Source organism: Melospiza melodia, unplaced genomic scaffold (genome assembly GCF_035770615.1).
Source record: "Melospiza melodia melodia isolate bMelMel2 unplaced genomic scaffold, bMelMel2.pri scaffold_312, whole genome shotgun sequence".
Taxonomy (NCBI): Eukaryota; Metazoa; Chordata; class Aves; order Passeriformes; family Passerellidae; genus Melospiza; species Melospiza melodia.
The window spans coordinates 6,214-21,779 of record NW_026948630.1 but is presented as its reverse complement, the minus strand read 5'-3'; positions in this window follow the sequence as shown (position 1 = coordinate 21,779).

Sequence of the window (15,566 nt, the reverse complement as noted above, 5' to 3'; positions counted from 1 at the left end):
TCACAGGTAGGGCTAAACTAAGCTGCTCCAGAAGCATCATCCCCAGTCCACCATCACTGGTGTGGCATTGCCTCTGTGGCTGGGGCACCACCAGAAGTGGTGAGAGCCCTCCCTGCACAGCCCCTTCCCTCTGGAGAGGCTGTCAGAGGCTGAGGAGATGCTCACACACCCGTGTGCACAGGTCTCATGCAGAGGTTAAACCCGGCAGTACCAGCATCTCTGTGGTGCCAGCGTGAGGTGTGAGGAGACGAAGAGTGAGTGCAAATGTTTCAGCAGCCTGGGGTGGAGGTGTTGGCATGGTCTGGCAGTGCTAGCATGTGAAGACCGTGCCCGTGGGGATGGGGAAGGTGGGAGGTTGAAAGACCTGAGCTATTTATTAGGTTGCTTTTTCCTAAGGGATACCATGATCCTCAAAAAAACGAGCAGAATTCAAGGATTGCAGGAAGAAAGTTATTCAGAAACTGCTAGCAGAGGTATGAAAGGGTCAATCAGAAAAGGGGACCAAAATATATCTGACATGTTTTCTTCCTGACCAAGGTAAATACCATCTCTTTTTTTTTTTTTTTTTTTTTTTTTTTTTTTTTTTTTGTAAGATGAGAAATATTAAAGGAAGGTCACAAGTTAGAGGAAAGACTAGAAATTCCTTTGGGATGGGTTCTCATGCAAAATATATACAATTCACTAGTAACAAAAACCAGATAGTCTTTAATGTTTTTTAAAAAAAGAATTAATAGAATCATGGAATTAAAGAATCATAAGGTTGGAAAAGACCTCCAAGACCTTCTAGTCCAATCTTTACACAAATCACCCATAAGACTCTCTCATAAACATACATGTGTGTATGTTTATGCAGCTGTAAAAGGCATGTGATTGTGCACATATATGTGGGCATGCACATATATCTATAGCAAAAACTCGGCATGCATAAAATGAAATTGAAAGTGAGCTGCAAAATTATTTAGGGCAGAAAGTGATGAAAGTGGGTGAGTGCTGAGGCAGCAGTATGGTGAGGAGCTATCCCACTGCTTGCAAACACCCAGAAACCTTCTTAAACATTTATCAGCACCTTTCCTAACTTTAGGAGAAGGGCTGGGAGTGCCTCAAAAGCATGATTCTTCAGGATATTCCTGTCAGGCAGGAAACCTTGTGAGAGTAGCATTGCTTGTTCTCTGTTCTCTTCCAGCCCCAGAAAGCACACAGATAAGAAGAAAAATCAAAATAATTGAATATATATATAAGACATCCACATTTGTATAAACAACAAGCTTTGAAAAGGGAAAAAAGAATCAGGTCTTAATTTTTTATGATTTCTTTTCCTCAAACTAAAAAAAAAGAAAAAGCAAAAGTCAGGCAGTTCTTATTTTATCCAGACCAGTTCATAAATCCCAAGTCATAAATCCACATGATATCCCAGGCTGCTGGATTTTGCATTTGGAGCTCTGAAAGACTGATAGCTGAAAGATTTATAAAATCCCAGGTAGCCAGAGTGCTCCCTACTGGCTCCACATCTGAGAGGTCCCTGCATCCTGCTTAGCCCAGAAAGCTGGATGTATGGGATATATTGTGTTCAAGAAGCAGCACACCCCCACCCTGCTATTTTCAGATGTGACGAAGGCTAAAAATTTGATCATGTGAGGTGGATGGGCCCTGTTTAGGGACTTTTCTGCACAGACAGCCACAAACTGGGGTTGTGGGGACAGCCACAAACTGGGGTTGCCCAAAACCTGCTGCCACCTTCTGCAAAATTACACCATGGTTTTTGTCATAGATGTATGATTTACCTTGTGTGGTAGACCCGAACATAAACAGCAGAATTGTTTCAGCTGCTTTGAATGTACGCTTGATTTTGTTTCTTGTAATATTCTTGAATAGGAGTGACTGCTCAGTAAGAACAGGGAATCATCACTAGGCCAGAAGATGATGATACTTAGAGGTGAACATGACCAGCCCCTCAACAAAAATCGGTACCTGAGATGCCTTAGATGAAGTACATATTGCAAACAATTCCGGTGTCAAAGCAGCCAGCTCACATTTCCCAAAGAGCGCTGCAAGATGACGATGTGAGGTTTTTCTCATCAATTCAGTGGATGTTACATGTGACCATGTGTATTGGGGTGAAGGTTCCCCAAAACAGACACTCTGAAGACTGATTTGTACTGTTTGTATACACAGGATGCTGAAAAAGTGCTTAAGCCTTCCCTCCTTTACTTTCCTTTATCCGTCCTCAATGACCTTACTGAACCTAATACTTTTCTCCAGACTTGTAATGACAGACATTTCTAATATGCTTCTGTTGAATTAATAAAAAGATTTTAAAAATCCCTCTTCTGTAGTTACAAGATTTGTTTTATAGCTGTAACTAACATCATTGTTACTGAGAAATTAAATGATTTGCTTTATGTTTCATATATTTTTATTCATGAGTCTGAATATATTGAATATTTTCCATGAGGAAAATCCTCCTTCACCCTCCTGGAGAAGGAAGGAGGAATCAACCTGAGCTCTGCCTGTCTGGAGATTTATTAGAAGCACACTTTCCAGATAAATTTAGATAATTTTTGTTGTAGTTTGTCTGACTCTATTAGTGAAAATTAAGCATTGCAATGGTTTACGCTCCCTGTGGAATATATGTAATGGTTTATGCAATGGTTTATGCATCTCTTCCTTTGATGAGCCACCTGAAATGAGCACCTTGAGTGTCTTGGCTAGCACACTGTGGAGCTGCCTGCCTGCAGCACACTTCTTCCCCATCCAAATCCCTGCTTTCACTAGGAACAGCACTCATTTAAGAGACCAAACTAAACCAGACCAAAGCATTTATACTAGGAATAAGTCAAACCCGCGTCTGGAGTGGTTTCTCTTGGTTATTCTTGAAATCAAAGTTTCCCCAAGGCTGTTGGTGTGCCTCAGAGGGTGTCCTCCCCTTCCCAAGCAGAACACATTTCTTTTTAAGCCTCAAACTCCTGTGGACTGTATTTTTGCCATATTACATTATTTCTTGCTGCTTCCTTCCCTTTATCTCTCTTTCTGGGTTTGAGATATCCTGAGCTCATAGCTATTGAGTGCAACACCATGGCCAGGGATGGGGCTGCCTACTCTATCCCCCAGGTGCACCATTACTTAATCCAGCCTGACTCTACAGGTCAGAAGGCCCTGTCCTGCTTCAGGAGGGTGAATTTACTACATCTTGCCTCTTTGGCATTTCTAACACCTTTGACAACAGCATCTGGTGGTCCACAGCCACTGATTTTGGAAGCTTTGCTTCTGTGAATATGCCCAAATCCCCTGATTTTATAATCTTGAAGTGCTCAGATGGGCTTTGCTCATTGCTCATCAAGAAGATAGGGCTGAAATGAATCCCCTGATGGAGAAGAACTACCAGAGCAGGGTGAAGGGCAAACACTCACTTGTTTCTATTGATCACCCCCCTCACTCTGCATTACACTTGTGGTGCCTTTGGAAGCAGGAGGTTTCTTTCTCTTTCCAAACAGAGATTTGATATGTTGAACCTGATCAAATATTATGTTTTGCAGTTTCAAATGTGCAGGCCATCTTAAAGTTTCCTTTTATTAAAAGCATCTACAGAAGCTCTTTTCTTCTAATTCTTGTAAGCACTTCACTAATTAAAAATGCTATACAAGGACTAGTATTGAGCTATAGAAATGAAAGGTCAATACATGAACAACACTTCATTTGTAAATAATACAGGTCTGTAATCAATTATCTCATTTTCACAGAAGACATATTAATCTACAAGCAAAGAATGGAGACATTTAGAGGATGTACAGAGGGGATCTTTAAATGTTAAATGTTCTTTAGCATGCGCTAAATAAAGAGTTTGGCAGAGTTAAAATGTAGCACACAGCACTGACATTCCAGGGACAGTCTTTAGGTCAAATGATTTGAACCTTCAAAATAGTTCTCCATAGCACTGTAAAGGCTCTCAGTTTGTAGCAGGGAGGTGGGTTAGTGTTAGTTAGGATTATAGTTGTAGCAGGGAAAATACTGCAAAAATTAGAAAAAAGCGTGATCTGCAAAGAAAAAGGTGCCTATTTTAATAGATGAATCAGCCCTCTTTGCACTGCTATTTGCTCTCTGCCAGCAATGTGAAGTGAGTTTTCCTACCCCTAATTTTCCATAAAACCAGGCTGCTGGATGGCAGGTTGGAGTTGAGTCACACTGATGGAAGAAGCTGTGTGGCCAAGTGCCCTCGATACCCCAGGCAGGGGCTGGGAAATGCTGCTCCAGGTGATGCAGGATCCATGCAGGATTGTTTCCTCTTCTATGGGTTCCAGTGGGAATCCACGCAAGGCTTTAAAAATGTAACAGTTCCTGGGTGTTGGAGATCCTGTGCATGACTTCTAAACATCATTAGGGAAAATTACAAGAAGATCCATTCCCTGATGTAAAAACAACCATTAAATGGAAAGGCTCTTGCCACCTATGTTGGGAGCTGGGTCACCCTGTATGCTTGTGTACTGAATTTGACTACACAGAGGTGGTAGGAAAGCAGGGCATGAATGTAATTTCATTTTCACTTTGCCTGTTTCATTTGTCTGTTTGCATTGGATTTACATCCATCCCACACTTGCAGCTTTAAAGTTTCTATCAAACACATGTTGGGACTTAAAGGGGAAAACACCTAACCTTGCCACCCCCAACTCTCCCCACACCCAGTTCTCATCATTCTGCAGATTTCACCCCATCCCTGTCTTGCCCTCCTCTATGCACGGCTGGGTGGGAGGAGCGAGGAGTGGGATGGTGGGAACATGGGAGCAGCCCCACCAATGTGAGCCCTTGGACGAGGGGAGGATCTCCCTCCCATCCCCTTTGCCACAGTCCCCTCTTCCCTCCTCCTGCCGGCCAAGTACATTGCCTAGGCCAGGAGGAGGCTAAAAAAAAAAAAGCAAAGGAAAATAAAGAAAGAGAGAATTCTTTTCAGCAGACTTCACAAGCCAAGGTGGACCTGGAAAGGGTGGAGGTTGGGGAGAAGATGCACTCTTTGGCATCAGTAGGGGTCAAGGTTGACTCTAATGTTTTGCCTTACTCCTCCATGTACTACTCTTTCCACAAACAGAAACAATTACCTGTCACATGCTGATTAAGCAAGGCACTATCCCAGCTCCCTCACAGATGGCTGGAGGGGGCAGAACAAAGAGCCAAGACCTCCAACACCACTGGTGTGAAGGAGGAAAAGGCAAGCCAGGGATTTAGGGAGGCTTGATCCCCCTCTCTACACTTGGCTGATACAAAGGTTGAATCACCAGCAACATCAAAGTCCTCATGAAAGCGTTTTCTGGCTCGTGCAGCAGGAAAGCTGGTTATGGAATTGGCACTGCCAAAGGAATGGTACATGGTGAGGTGGCAAGGCAGGAGCCCTGTCTGCTTCCTAATGGACATTGCAGAGAAATGTAAAGATATCCACTTTGTCTTTAAGAACAAAACTTAGGATAGGATGGAAAAAAAAAAACCTAAAACCCCTAAGCCTAAATATTTCCAGGTTTGCTCACCCCGTGGGTTTGGTGCACTCCGTAGCTGCTTGACCTGCAGGGCCTTTCAAAGCTCTCTGCGAGTCTCTGTGCCAAAATAAATGTTACTTTACCATCAAGTAGGCAGAAGAATGAAAACCTTAAGATGTGTGAGTGAGAAAAAAAGAGCCCAAACAGGAAAACCCCTTTCTTCTGTTTTAAAAGTCCTGGATGATCAAGGCTGTTCTGTTCACTCTGATTTAATCAGTTTGCAGATGCCCAAATACACATCCAGCCATGGAAAGTGCTCTCCCTTTGATTCCAGCAAAATCCTTTCTAATTCTCTTTAAATGTTCCAGGGCTTTTTGAAATGATTGCTATCAATGCCAACCAAATGCTTTAGATATGTTTTTTTTCAGTTTGCCTGTCTTTAAGTACTTGCTTTATTTCTTGCTTTATTTACAGTTACAGCTGTATGTGGAAAAAGTATCTAGAAAACAGATCTGGTTTGCTTTAGCCTTTATGCCGTATAGAGTTAGACACTTTAACCTTCTTTACATTTTCTTAGTTGCTTTAATGTGATTTCTGTAACCCCTACACTTTCTTTTTTTCCATAAAAGTTATTAAATATTTATAATACAGTAGCCCATACATATTACATAGGTTGGACTTTTACTACGTTAAGCTCAACATAGCTATCTAGTAAATCATAAGTCACGTTCCTCCTTAAAAACCAGGATTTTTCAGCTGAGCTTGGACTGAATTTATGAGGGACCAGCTAAAAAAAAGCTGAGATGGTTAAAACAATAGATAGACTTGTTTAACCAGAAAATAATTGATCTCCTAAAGTGCTGGATCTGGAATATTTATCCTGGGTAGGAGCACCAGGACATGAACAATGAGTTCTGGTCACTGTTCATGCTAAGGCATGATCAACAGATCTTGCAGCCACCATGAGGATGCTGCTGCTTCTTCCATCACTGCTTCTCCATCACTTCCCTCTCCATGCCAAGCCATGGCTGTACAGGATTTCTCCCCAGCATGAGCCTGCATCCCTTGCTACTGCACCGATGCCTCGTGCACCCCATCCCAGTATGGTGTGGGGTGCTCAGCTCTGAAAAAAAAGCCCTCCCTGTCTATGTCCACCCCACCTCAGTGGTGGTGCCTCAAGCGAGGCTAAGATCTCTGTCACCTGGACTCTTCTGTCCTCAGGTGGGTTTGGACAGATGTGCACTGTTTTCCGAAGTTTAGACAGAAAAACCTCTTCCAGGCTTCCTTCCCAAAGGGACTGTTTTTACATCCAGTATTCCTTTCACACACTGTGTGTTATGCAATTATTAAAGCACAGCTTTCCAAAAACTGGGGAAGAAATACACTCCCCACTCTGCCACGCTCCCTTCACCCATCTCAGAAGCAGGGACCGGGTGGCTGGGTCTGAGGGTAGCTGCCTCCCACCTGTCTTCCTCCAGATAAACTTTCTCTGTGGAAAGAAAAATGGACATTTGTGTTTCAGCAGACCATAAAAATGCCATCTGAAAACTTTTTAAGACTTTTCCAAGTTGGAACTGTCTTGAAAGTCTTCAGACCACATTGCCATATGGATTGGTGGCATATGGTTTAATGCACGCAACACTGCTGTTCCTGCATCACCACCCGCCCCTTCCATGATGAGGCCAGTCTTCCTGCAGGGATAAATTCACTTTAGGATGGTTCTTCACATGTTTCTGCACTTTCTCCAGTCACTCACACAATTTATGCTCCCAACCAGCCAGGTACAGCCAACATAATATGTACAGAAGCAGATGGCCTCATCCCCACCCCATGCATGTTTGTTTTTTCCTCCTCACTCAAAAACTTCCAGTGGAAGCATTTAGAACTAAATAAATTGCTTATTCTGCTTCAGCTGGAAAGTTTTATTTATTTGTTGAAAAGATTTTTAGCATATTTGATGTTTTCTCCTCTTTCTTCTCATGTTCCACACCACTTGGAGTGCTAGGATGACAGATACTCATGATGCTGCTGCTTCTTCCATCACCATCCTCTTGCTGAGCCATAGGCATGTGAGCTTTCTCCCCCACATGATCCTGCATCCCCTGCTGCTGCTCTGATGCCTCACTCACCCATCCCAGTACGAAGTGAGAGACACAGCTCTAAATAAAGGCCCTCTGGAGTTTAGTTTTTTTAAAACTTCTTTATTTTTTAAACTCCTGTTCTTCTCCTTCCCCACTCTCCTTCCTTTTCTCTATCTCCCTTAATTTTATCTTGCCTTTTCCACTCTGAAAAACTGTATATGAAGCTATATGAAACAGTATACTTGGCTCTTTGTGTGGTTTCAAAAATAAAGCCAAGACTAATTGAAAAAGATGATGTAACACTTTATTTGGGAGAAGGGTAGGAAGAATTCTTCTTGAAAGTTCTCTCTTGGCTGTTGGGTTGGGTTTTTAGTTCACTTACACTACATAGCATAAAGAAATTGCAGACCATGGTCCAGTTCCCCACATTTTTGGTTCGGACTGCCCAAACACTGCCCACAAACAAACCACAGGAGTACAAGATATTTATGCCCAAGGGATTTAACACAATATTGATCTGACAGAAACCTGTTATTTGCAGGTGGAGTTGTTCAAGTAAGCACCATATGCAAAAAAGAGGAGATAGCCAGATTGTGGGGGGAAAAATAATGATGACCTTTACCAACAACAACAAGAAGCAACCAAGAATACTCATCAACAGGACATCAGGGTGAAATGGCACCAGACAAGTCTAGTCTGCAGGAAGGCTGTCTTTCAGGCAAGATTTCTATTGAAGTTAAGGCTGAAATCTCCCTGCTTTGTCCAAGTCATATCCCATTTTTATAAAGGAAGTTGCCTCTGACTGTGGCTCAGGTGGCCCTGAACACTGTGGGTGTCAGTGGGGTGTCAGTGCTTTTCAGGGAACAGGGTCTGAGGCTGGGATGTGCCATGGGGAAGGCAGGTGGGAATCAGGGGCATGAAGCCTTGGAGGAGCAAGCAAGACCTTTTGCTGACTTCAGCACACTTGCTCCAGCCATGGATAGTGCTGCTTCAGAAAATCAGTAATGGGACAATAAGACAGAAATAAATATTTTTGTTGAAAGGCAAGCAGGGCATTTTGATTTCCCCTCCTTCCAACTACTGAGTATGAAAAAGTGCTACCCAGGCACTTATTTCCCAGAGCTCTCTTTCTTCACTCATAACAAATAACTCATTTAAAACCAATGAGTGCAAAAGTCAAATCACAAGCTAAAGTTAAAACTAATATGAGAGTAAAAAAACAGCTCTCCCAGTCTCACAGATTAAGAAGGACTTGTTGATACACTCACATGCCACACATGAACCTTGCTGCTCATGTTTTGCACCATCTAAATGCTATTTGTGAAGCTCTACTGTCTGTTTTCCTCTCTCTTTTTCCCCTCCCCTGCTTCTTTAAAATAATTTTGTAAGGTTTGACAGAGGAAAGATGGCCAATTTTCCACTGAAATCTGCATTGACCATCTTGACAGTAGATTTTCATGCAACAGGCTCGTGACCTGTCATATCCCATGGGAATGAAACCAATGTGAACTTTTGGACCATATTTGTCTCCAGCTTTTTGCTGCTACAGGTCATCAGTGTGTTACCCCACTCAGAGGTAATATATGGCACATACTTGGACCTGACTGGAGAACACATTTCCATGGCATAATACACAAAGAACAAACAGGCACTTTCTGTTTTCCAAACCTTCAGGAGAGGCAGCTCCTATGGGCTGATTATTTCTTTACTTCCACATACCAATCTCCCCTTTCTTTTATTCTGCCAAAGAACTTTTCTATCTTATGCACCCACATCCCCTGAAAAAAAAAGGTTAATGAGAGAGGCAGTATGTAGGTAATGCATAACTCCTTTAAAATTTATTATATCTGGGGTTAAAATAATAAAAGATTTTTTTTCATCCTTTCTAAAAGGGGATTTCATATCCAAAGACACAAAGGTAATATTTTTTGCATTGTAGCTTTAATATTTTTCTCTTTTTTTACCCTACAATGGTGAAAAGATGTGATTTTTACATGCAAATAGGAAGAAAAAGCCTGTACACACCATGGGAACATGTTTAAGAAGTTGATTTATGTTTCATACTGAGCCTTACACCTGCAGTTCAAGCAAAACTCAACTTTGCCGCCCCACAGAGTCTAGTTTATTAGGTATCAAGGAGTCACAAGAAGCCATGTAATTAAAACTGTAATTAACTGGAAAAGGAAAGTGCCACCTGAGTTTTGAGAGGCTGTCAATTTTCTTTCCATTACAGCTTTCCTTCTGCTTCTTTTGTCTATAGGGTGCGTTTTCCCCTCATCTCGATAAAGAAAAATAAATTTGGGGTTTTTTTTCCCTGTCTCTTTATTAACTAGAGAAGCCACCAAATTCTCTTCTGTCTTTACTATCGGGAAAAAATTGAGCCACTCAGTTTTGGGCTTGGATGCAGGTTTCTCTAAGCAGCTGTGCTTGCCAACAGGTGTCAAGTGTGGCCCAGGCAGAAAAAAAGCCGTGAAACCTCCTACTGGCAAATGGGTTAGCTGAGTTCAAAGCCTATTTTAACGAAACCTAATCAATGCCCTTGAAAAAGGGGATCGGCGGTGCTGTTAAAATGTGCGACCTCGCTGCGGCGGGCAAGGCAAGCGCCAGGCGTCCCTGGATCCTGCACATCCCTGCATCCTGCACGTCCCTGGATCCTGCACGTCCCTGGATCCTGCACGTCCCTGCATCCTGCACATCCCTGCATCCTGCACGTCCCTGCATCCTGCACGTCCCTGGATCCTGCACGTTCCTGCCAAGGCTGCTGCATCCCGACAGAGACCACCACGGTGTTCCTGCGGGCAGGACCAGGCCACACGCAGAAGGACAAAAACACACCCGGGAGAAATATGAGGTCACGTGCTGAACTTTGTCAAGCAGAGAATTTAAAAGTGAAAAGGGGCCCAATCCCCTGGCCAAGAAAAGTAAATTTCCCAAAGGCTTGGGTGAAATGCGCAGCCAGTCCTGTCCTCTCTCTGCCTCATGCACCCACTGGGAGCAAAGTCCTGGGGAATCAGAAAAAAGTGCCAGAATAAACAGATAGTTATTTGAAAAGATTTAAAGAAAAAAAGACTTAGGTAAGCTTGAAAGAAAGTCATAGGAAAACATAGTTGAAGAGTAATTACCTAAAAGGGTAAAATGATGAGAACGAAGATATGATCTATCCTAAGGTTCATTACAAGGGAGATTTATGAATATATAGAAAATTTTGCAGAGGAGATGTTTGTCTTAGACTGGTACATGAAAGGGGTGACTGACATTCTTCATTTTCCATTTAACAGGTGGCAATATGCCATCAAGTGAAGTAACAAGCTTGAAAAGGGAAGTTATTATTGTAAAAAGCAATTTTGCTTTGGTGTCATTCTGATAGGCTTAGGGCTTTTCCCCCCAGCCTTAATTATTTGTATCCTCTCCCCTCCTGAAAGAGCCCCAGCTTGCAAGGGAAAGGTCTTGGGACCCTCTGGGTTTGAAGGCAGATCTTGATCAGCACTAATCTGAGGAAGTGAGCCGGAGGTACCTGCAGCAGATGACATGCAGGGCTCAGCTTCTTATTTGGCTACAAGTCAGCAGGGGCACCCCTGACCATCTGTGGTCTATAAATTACAGTAACACCGGCACACACTGCTTGTAAATCACCAAAGAACAGGCTTTACCTTATGACACATTACATGAACCCTGTTGGATATTCCAATAAACTCCCATAAACCATCCGATATAAACTCTGGATTATGTTTCTTTGGAGGGCAGGAGAAAAACCTGGACTTTTCTGCACTTGCACAAACTTCTTATGGGTGAAATGAAGATGTGGCCTGACCTATGTTGTGTGTTTATGCACTGTGTTTTCTTACAAAAGATATTTCCTCCTCTCTGCCATCACTATTACCATAAATATTTCACTTTCCAAGAGTGCATCAGCCTTGAGGTGATCAGGGTTGCCATTCTTCTGAAGAAGCCATTACTCATTTGAAAAATACATTTTTATGTAAGCCCACATTAATAATCCTCCATCCTTGCTGCACCAAGCACAGGTAGATTAACAGGAGAAGCTCACCCATGTCCTTTCCTTTTGGAGGAGCAAGAAGATCCAACACATGACCTCAAGCCTTTGGATATCTCTTCCCTGACATGATGGAGCCCATGTCTGCAAGGTGATAGTGTGAGCAGGTGTTTTGGCACATGGTTTTGTGTTCCTGCAGTACATGGCTGGTTGGGACCACAGACACTCTGCTGAGAAACCTAGCACTTGACTTCAGACTTTCTCCCAAAACCTGACAAAGGACTGCTTTCGAGAATTATATCAGTAAGCCCTGCATTTAGCCTGTCGTCTGGGGGGAAAAAAAAAACCCCAAACCTGTAAAATAAGTTTTTCAGAATGTGGGGCATAGGCCAAGTGATAAATATTAGGCACTGTGATAAATGTTATTTGACAAGCTTTTTTGCTGACCATGAACAACTGTGGGCTGCAGTGTAGACGGCCTGCAATGGCTGTGTCACAACTTTTTGGCAAGTTCCTTGGTTGAAGCTGGAATCCCAGCCCCTCTCAGGAGGCAGTGGGAGCCCTGCAGCTATCCCACTCATGCACAGCAAGGTTTCCTAAGGTGACATCATTTTTATCTGGGTTTCTGAAGGCTGTTGGAGCTGGACGCTCATCACGATCCATGTGAGTGTGTGGGTGCATGGGCACACACCTGCATCAACACACACCTAAATTCATTGGGGGACTGCAATCAGACTGGTCAGATATTCCCCCCTCATGGAGACAGGCAACCAAGGCAACCAGTGGCAATGGGATGAACTCAACTATCTTTAGACACCAGAGAATCCACATCTGCAAGAGGGATCCAAGGGAAACTACCATTCCCTGCTCCCTCCACTTCTGAGTTTAGAGTTCATTAATGGTCATACCAGGACCACCAGCATTGCATGATCCCAGTGTTACCCAGCAAGGCTGCACCTGACTGAAACATTTTGAACACTCTCAGGAGCAATTTTCAACTCACCAGAAGTGTAGATTTGTAGCATTTATTGAATCTAGGTTGGACTTGTCTAGTTAGTTTAGTTTCAGAAAAAATGGTGAATAAAATAAAGTTGACTTTTAAATCTGTTTTACCCAGAAGAAAGCCCACTTCTATTTGAATATTACATTAATTTTTCCTGGGGAAAAAAGGGGACAGTTTAATATAGAAATATAATTAATCTTTATCAGCACAGAAAAATACTCAGTGATTTTCAGTCAGGGAATTTTTACTTTGTAAACTTTTAAATTTAGAAATAAGGAGCATTTTTGCAGTGCTTTTGCATCCAGCAAGTGAACCAAAACCCCACAGTGAGGCATTGGAAAGCCCTAAATCAGGTCTGGGCATCACGACACCGAGGCTTTACTGGGCTTATACATGAAGATCCCCCCACTGGGGTTCCCGACCTTTCAGCTTCCTCCTTTACCTTCCCACTGCCTTCTCCATCAGTCCCTTTCTGCGCACTCTGACAAGAAGAAGTGATAGTGCTATTGCTGGTTTTTAACAAGATTTGGAAGGCGTTCAAGTGCCTGACTAAGTGGTTGGAAACAAGGAAGCAGAAAGATGTTTTGGCATCCTGTGATGTGTGCATGAAGAGCACAGACACAAACACATTGAATGCACATACTGTAAAACAAGATAACAAGGAAAGTACAAACTAATAAAAGCCTATTAAAACATTGTGGAGGCTATTGCTGCTAGCCTGCATGCCTATGTATTTAAAAAACAAATATTTCATGTGAACGTGCAATTCAAGCATGACTGATCACAGATATAACTTTCAGCAACCTTTAAATGCATAATGCCATCCTGTAATTAATGTAGCCTATCTTGAAATTTGAGGGATTTATTGATACTGGCAGAAATATTTACAAATAACTTGGGGAAGTTCATGACATACCTTTTGTCTCAAGGGATTTCATTCATTTTTTTCCTTTTTTTTCCCCCAGCTACCATCAATAATTTCATTCAGAGCCCTTACCATGTGATGACAAATGCTGTTGGAAATCCTCAGCAGAAAGTTTGAAGAAAGTACCAGCATGGAGAAAGAGCCTCATTGTGTTTTTATTTGTTTTGTTCTCATTCACTTACAGTGAAATATATATAACCATGTCCAAGGGGATTGCTTTCAAGGTCTGCAATGGAAAAAAAAGCAAAAAAAAAGCAGGCTATAGGCATGGAAAGCTGCAAAAGGATTTAATCAAAGTTTTCCAGGAAAACCTATGGCCATCCTGTTAGCTCCTTCCTGAGCACAAGGTAGGCCCCAGCACTGGAATGTTAACCTATTGGTATGACCAGACACACATGTATGGAGGCAATACAACCTTTATAAGGCAAACTAACACAGTTGCATTAAAATGTTTCCCTTTCCTGGAGGAATGCAGGTGAAAATGCTCTCATCTTTGGAAAGGTGCTGGTTTGTGGGGTTGACAACGAATAAGAGACAAATCCCAATATCGTGGCGCATGTTCCTCATGCTCTACAATCACTGCAACTGCAAAACTTGGCCATGACCCTAGAGACATGTATTTAAAATTTCTGCAATAACAAGGATAAGAAATATCCCCTCTTTTTTCTAGAGAGGGTTTCAATACCTGAGGTCTGCTCAGTGCCAGCACACAGTCACAGCATCCAAAGCATCAGATGGCTGGCTAATCTGCTGTTACCAAGTTGCATCTAAGTAGGTTAGTGGAGCGAGCTGGCACGTGTTCCCCCTCGCCTGATCTTCACATTTCTCCATGGTTTCTCTCAATATTGCAAAGAATTGCTTATGTAGGACTATTTTATCACCAGGTAGTATTTTTGCCTGTGAATATCTGTACACATAGTCCTAGGCTTAAACATGGAAAGGCAAAAGAATAACATTTATTTTAGGAAAATTTTCAGGATTTTTTTTGCTGCTGTTTATTTTGTTCTGCTTCGATTTTTAGAAAATCTTCTTCCTTTCTTATATATTTTTTTTTCCTAGGGCCTATATTTGAGGTACTCCTGCCACATGACATGCAAATCAATCATTTGCACAAAAAAGAAGCCAGCAGTACCTGGGCAGGTACACCAAAATGTGCTTCTCTCTTCCTTGTTTCATTGATTCGAATGCACTGAGTGCATTTCAAACAGCAAGCAGAGACACGCTGTGGTATGAATGGTTCCACTTCAAATACTGGGGGGAGCCCAAGCTCTCTCCACGGCTTTTCCAGCCCTTCCACCTGCTTCCCACTGTACTGCATTGAGTGGCCTGGTTTCCTCACACTTTGCCACATCCTCAAACATTTCCAATAAAGCAGTGGCTCCAGCACAGTGTCCATAAGCCCGCACTCCAATAAACTGGGGCTTTGTTTTTGTAGGAAAAAAGCCCCATTTTGTGCTTTCTGCTGCGTTTAGGGGTAGAGGAGGTAGGTGTCGGCCAAATGGAATTTGGTGCTCTCTCCCCCACCCCAAGACTGAGGAGGAAGAATTTGTGAATGAGGAACATAAAAGCTTTTCACAGACTCCTGTCTGGCTTGGTGGGGTGGGCTGACCAGCCAAAATAGGCATCCCTCTTCCTGTGAGCAGCAGGAGGGTTCCTGTCTGCCCTGAGAGATGAGACAGCTGTGCTGACACTGAGGTTGGGAAGGGTTTATCCCACCAGCAATGAATTCCCCCCAAAAATGGGAATCTGCCAGGAGAAGAATCACATGTTGCTATTTTCCACCTCTTAAGGGAAAATCAGCTTAAAATAGGAATTAAAATGTAATTTAGCTTTTCACCATCTCCCACTCTTTTAATTTGGTTTTATATATTTCAGTGTCTCTACTTATAATGATTAAAAAAATACTTATGGTGTGAAAAGCCATCTCTCCAGCATGTTTAGGCACCTGACTTCATCATGCTGCTTTCAGGGTGAAGCAGTGTACCAGGGAGTGAACTGAAGTCACCATCCAAGGTGCCTGCAGAAAGCAAACAGCAAGTGGAGTCCACCAAATCAGTGCCTTCTCTTCCTACCACTTTTACATGAGAAATTTTTTCTTTTGACT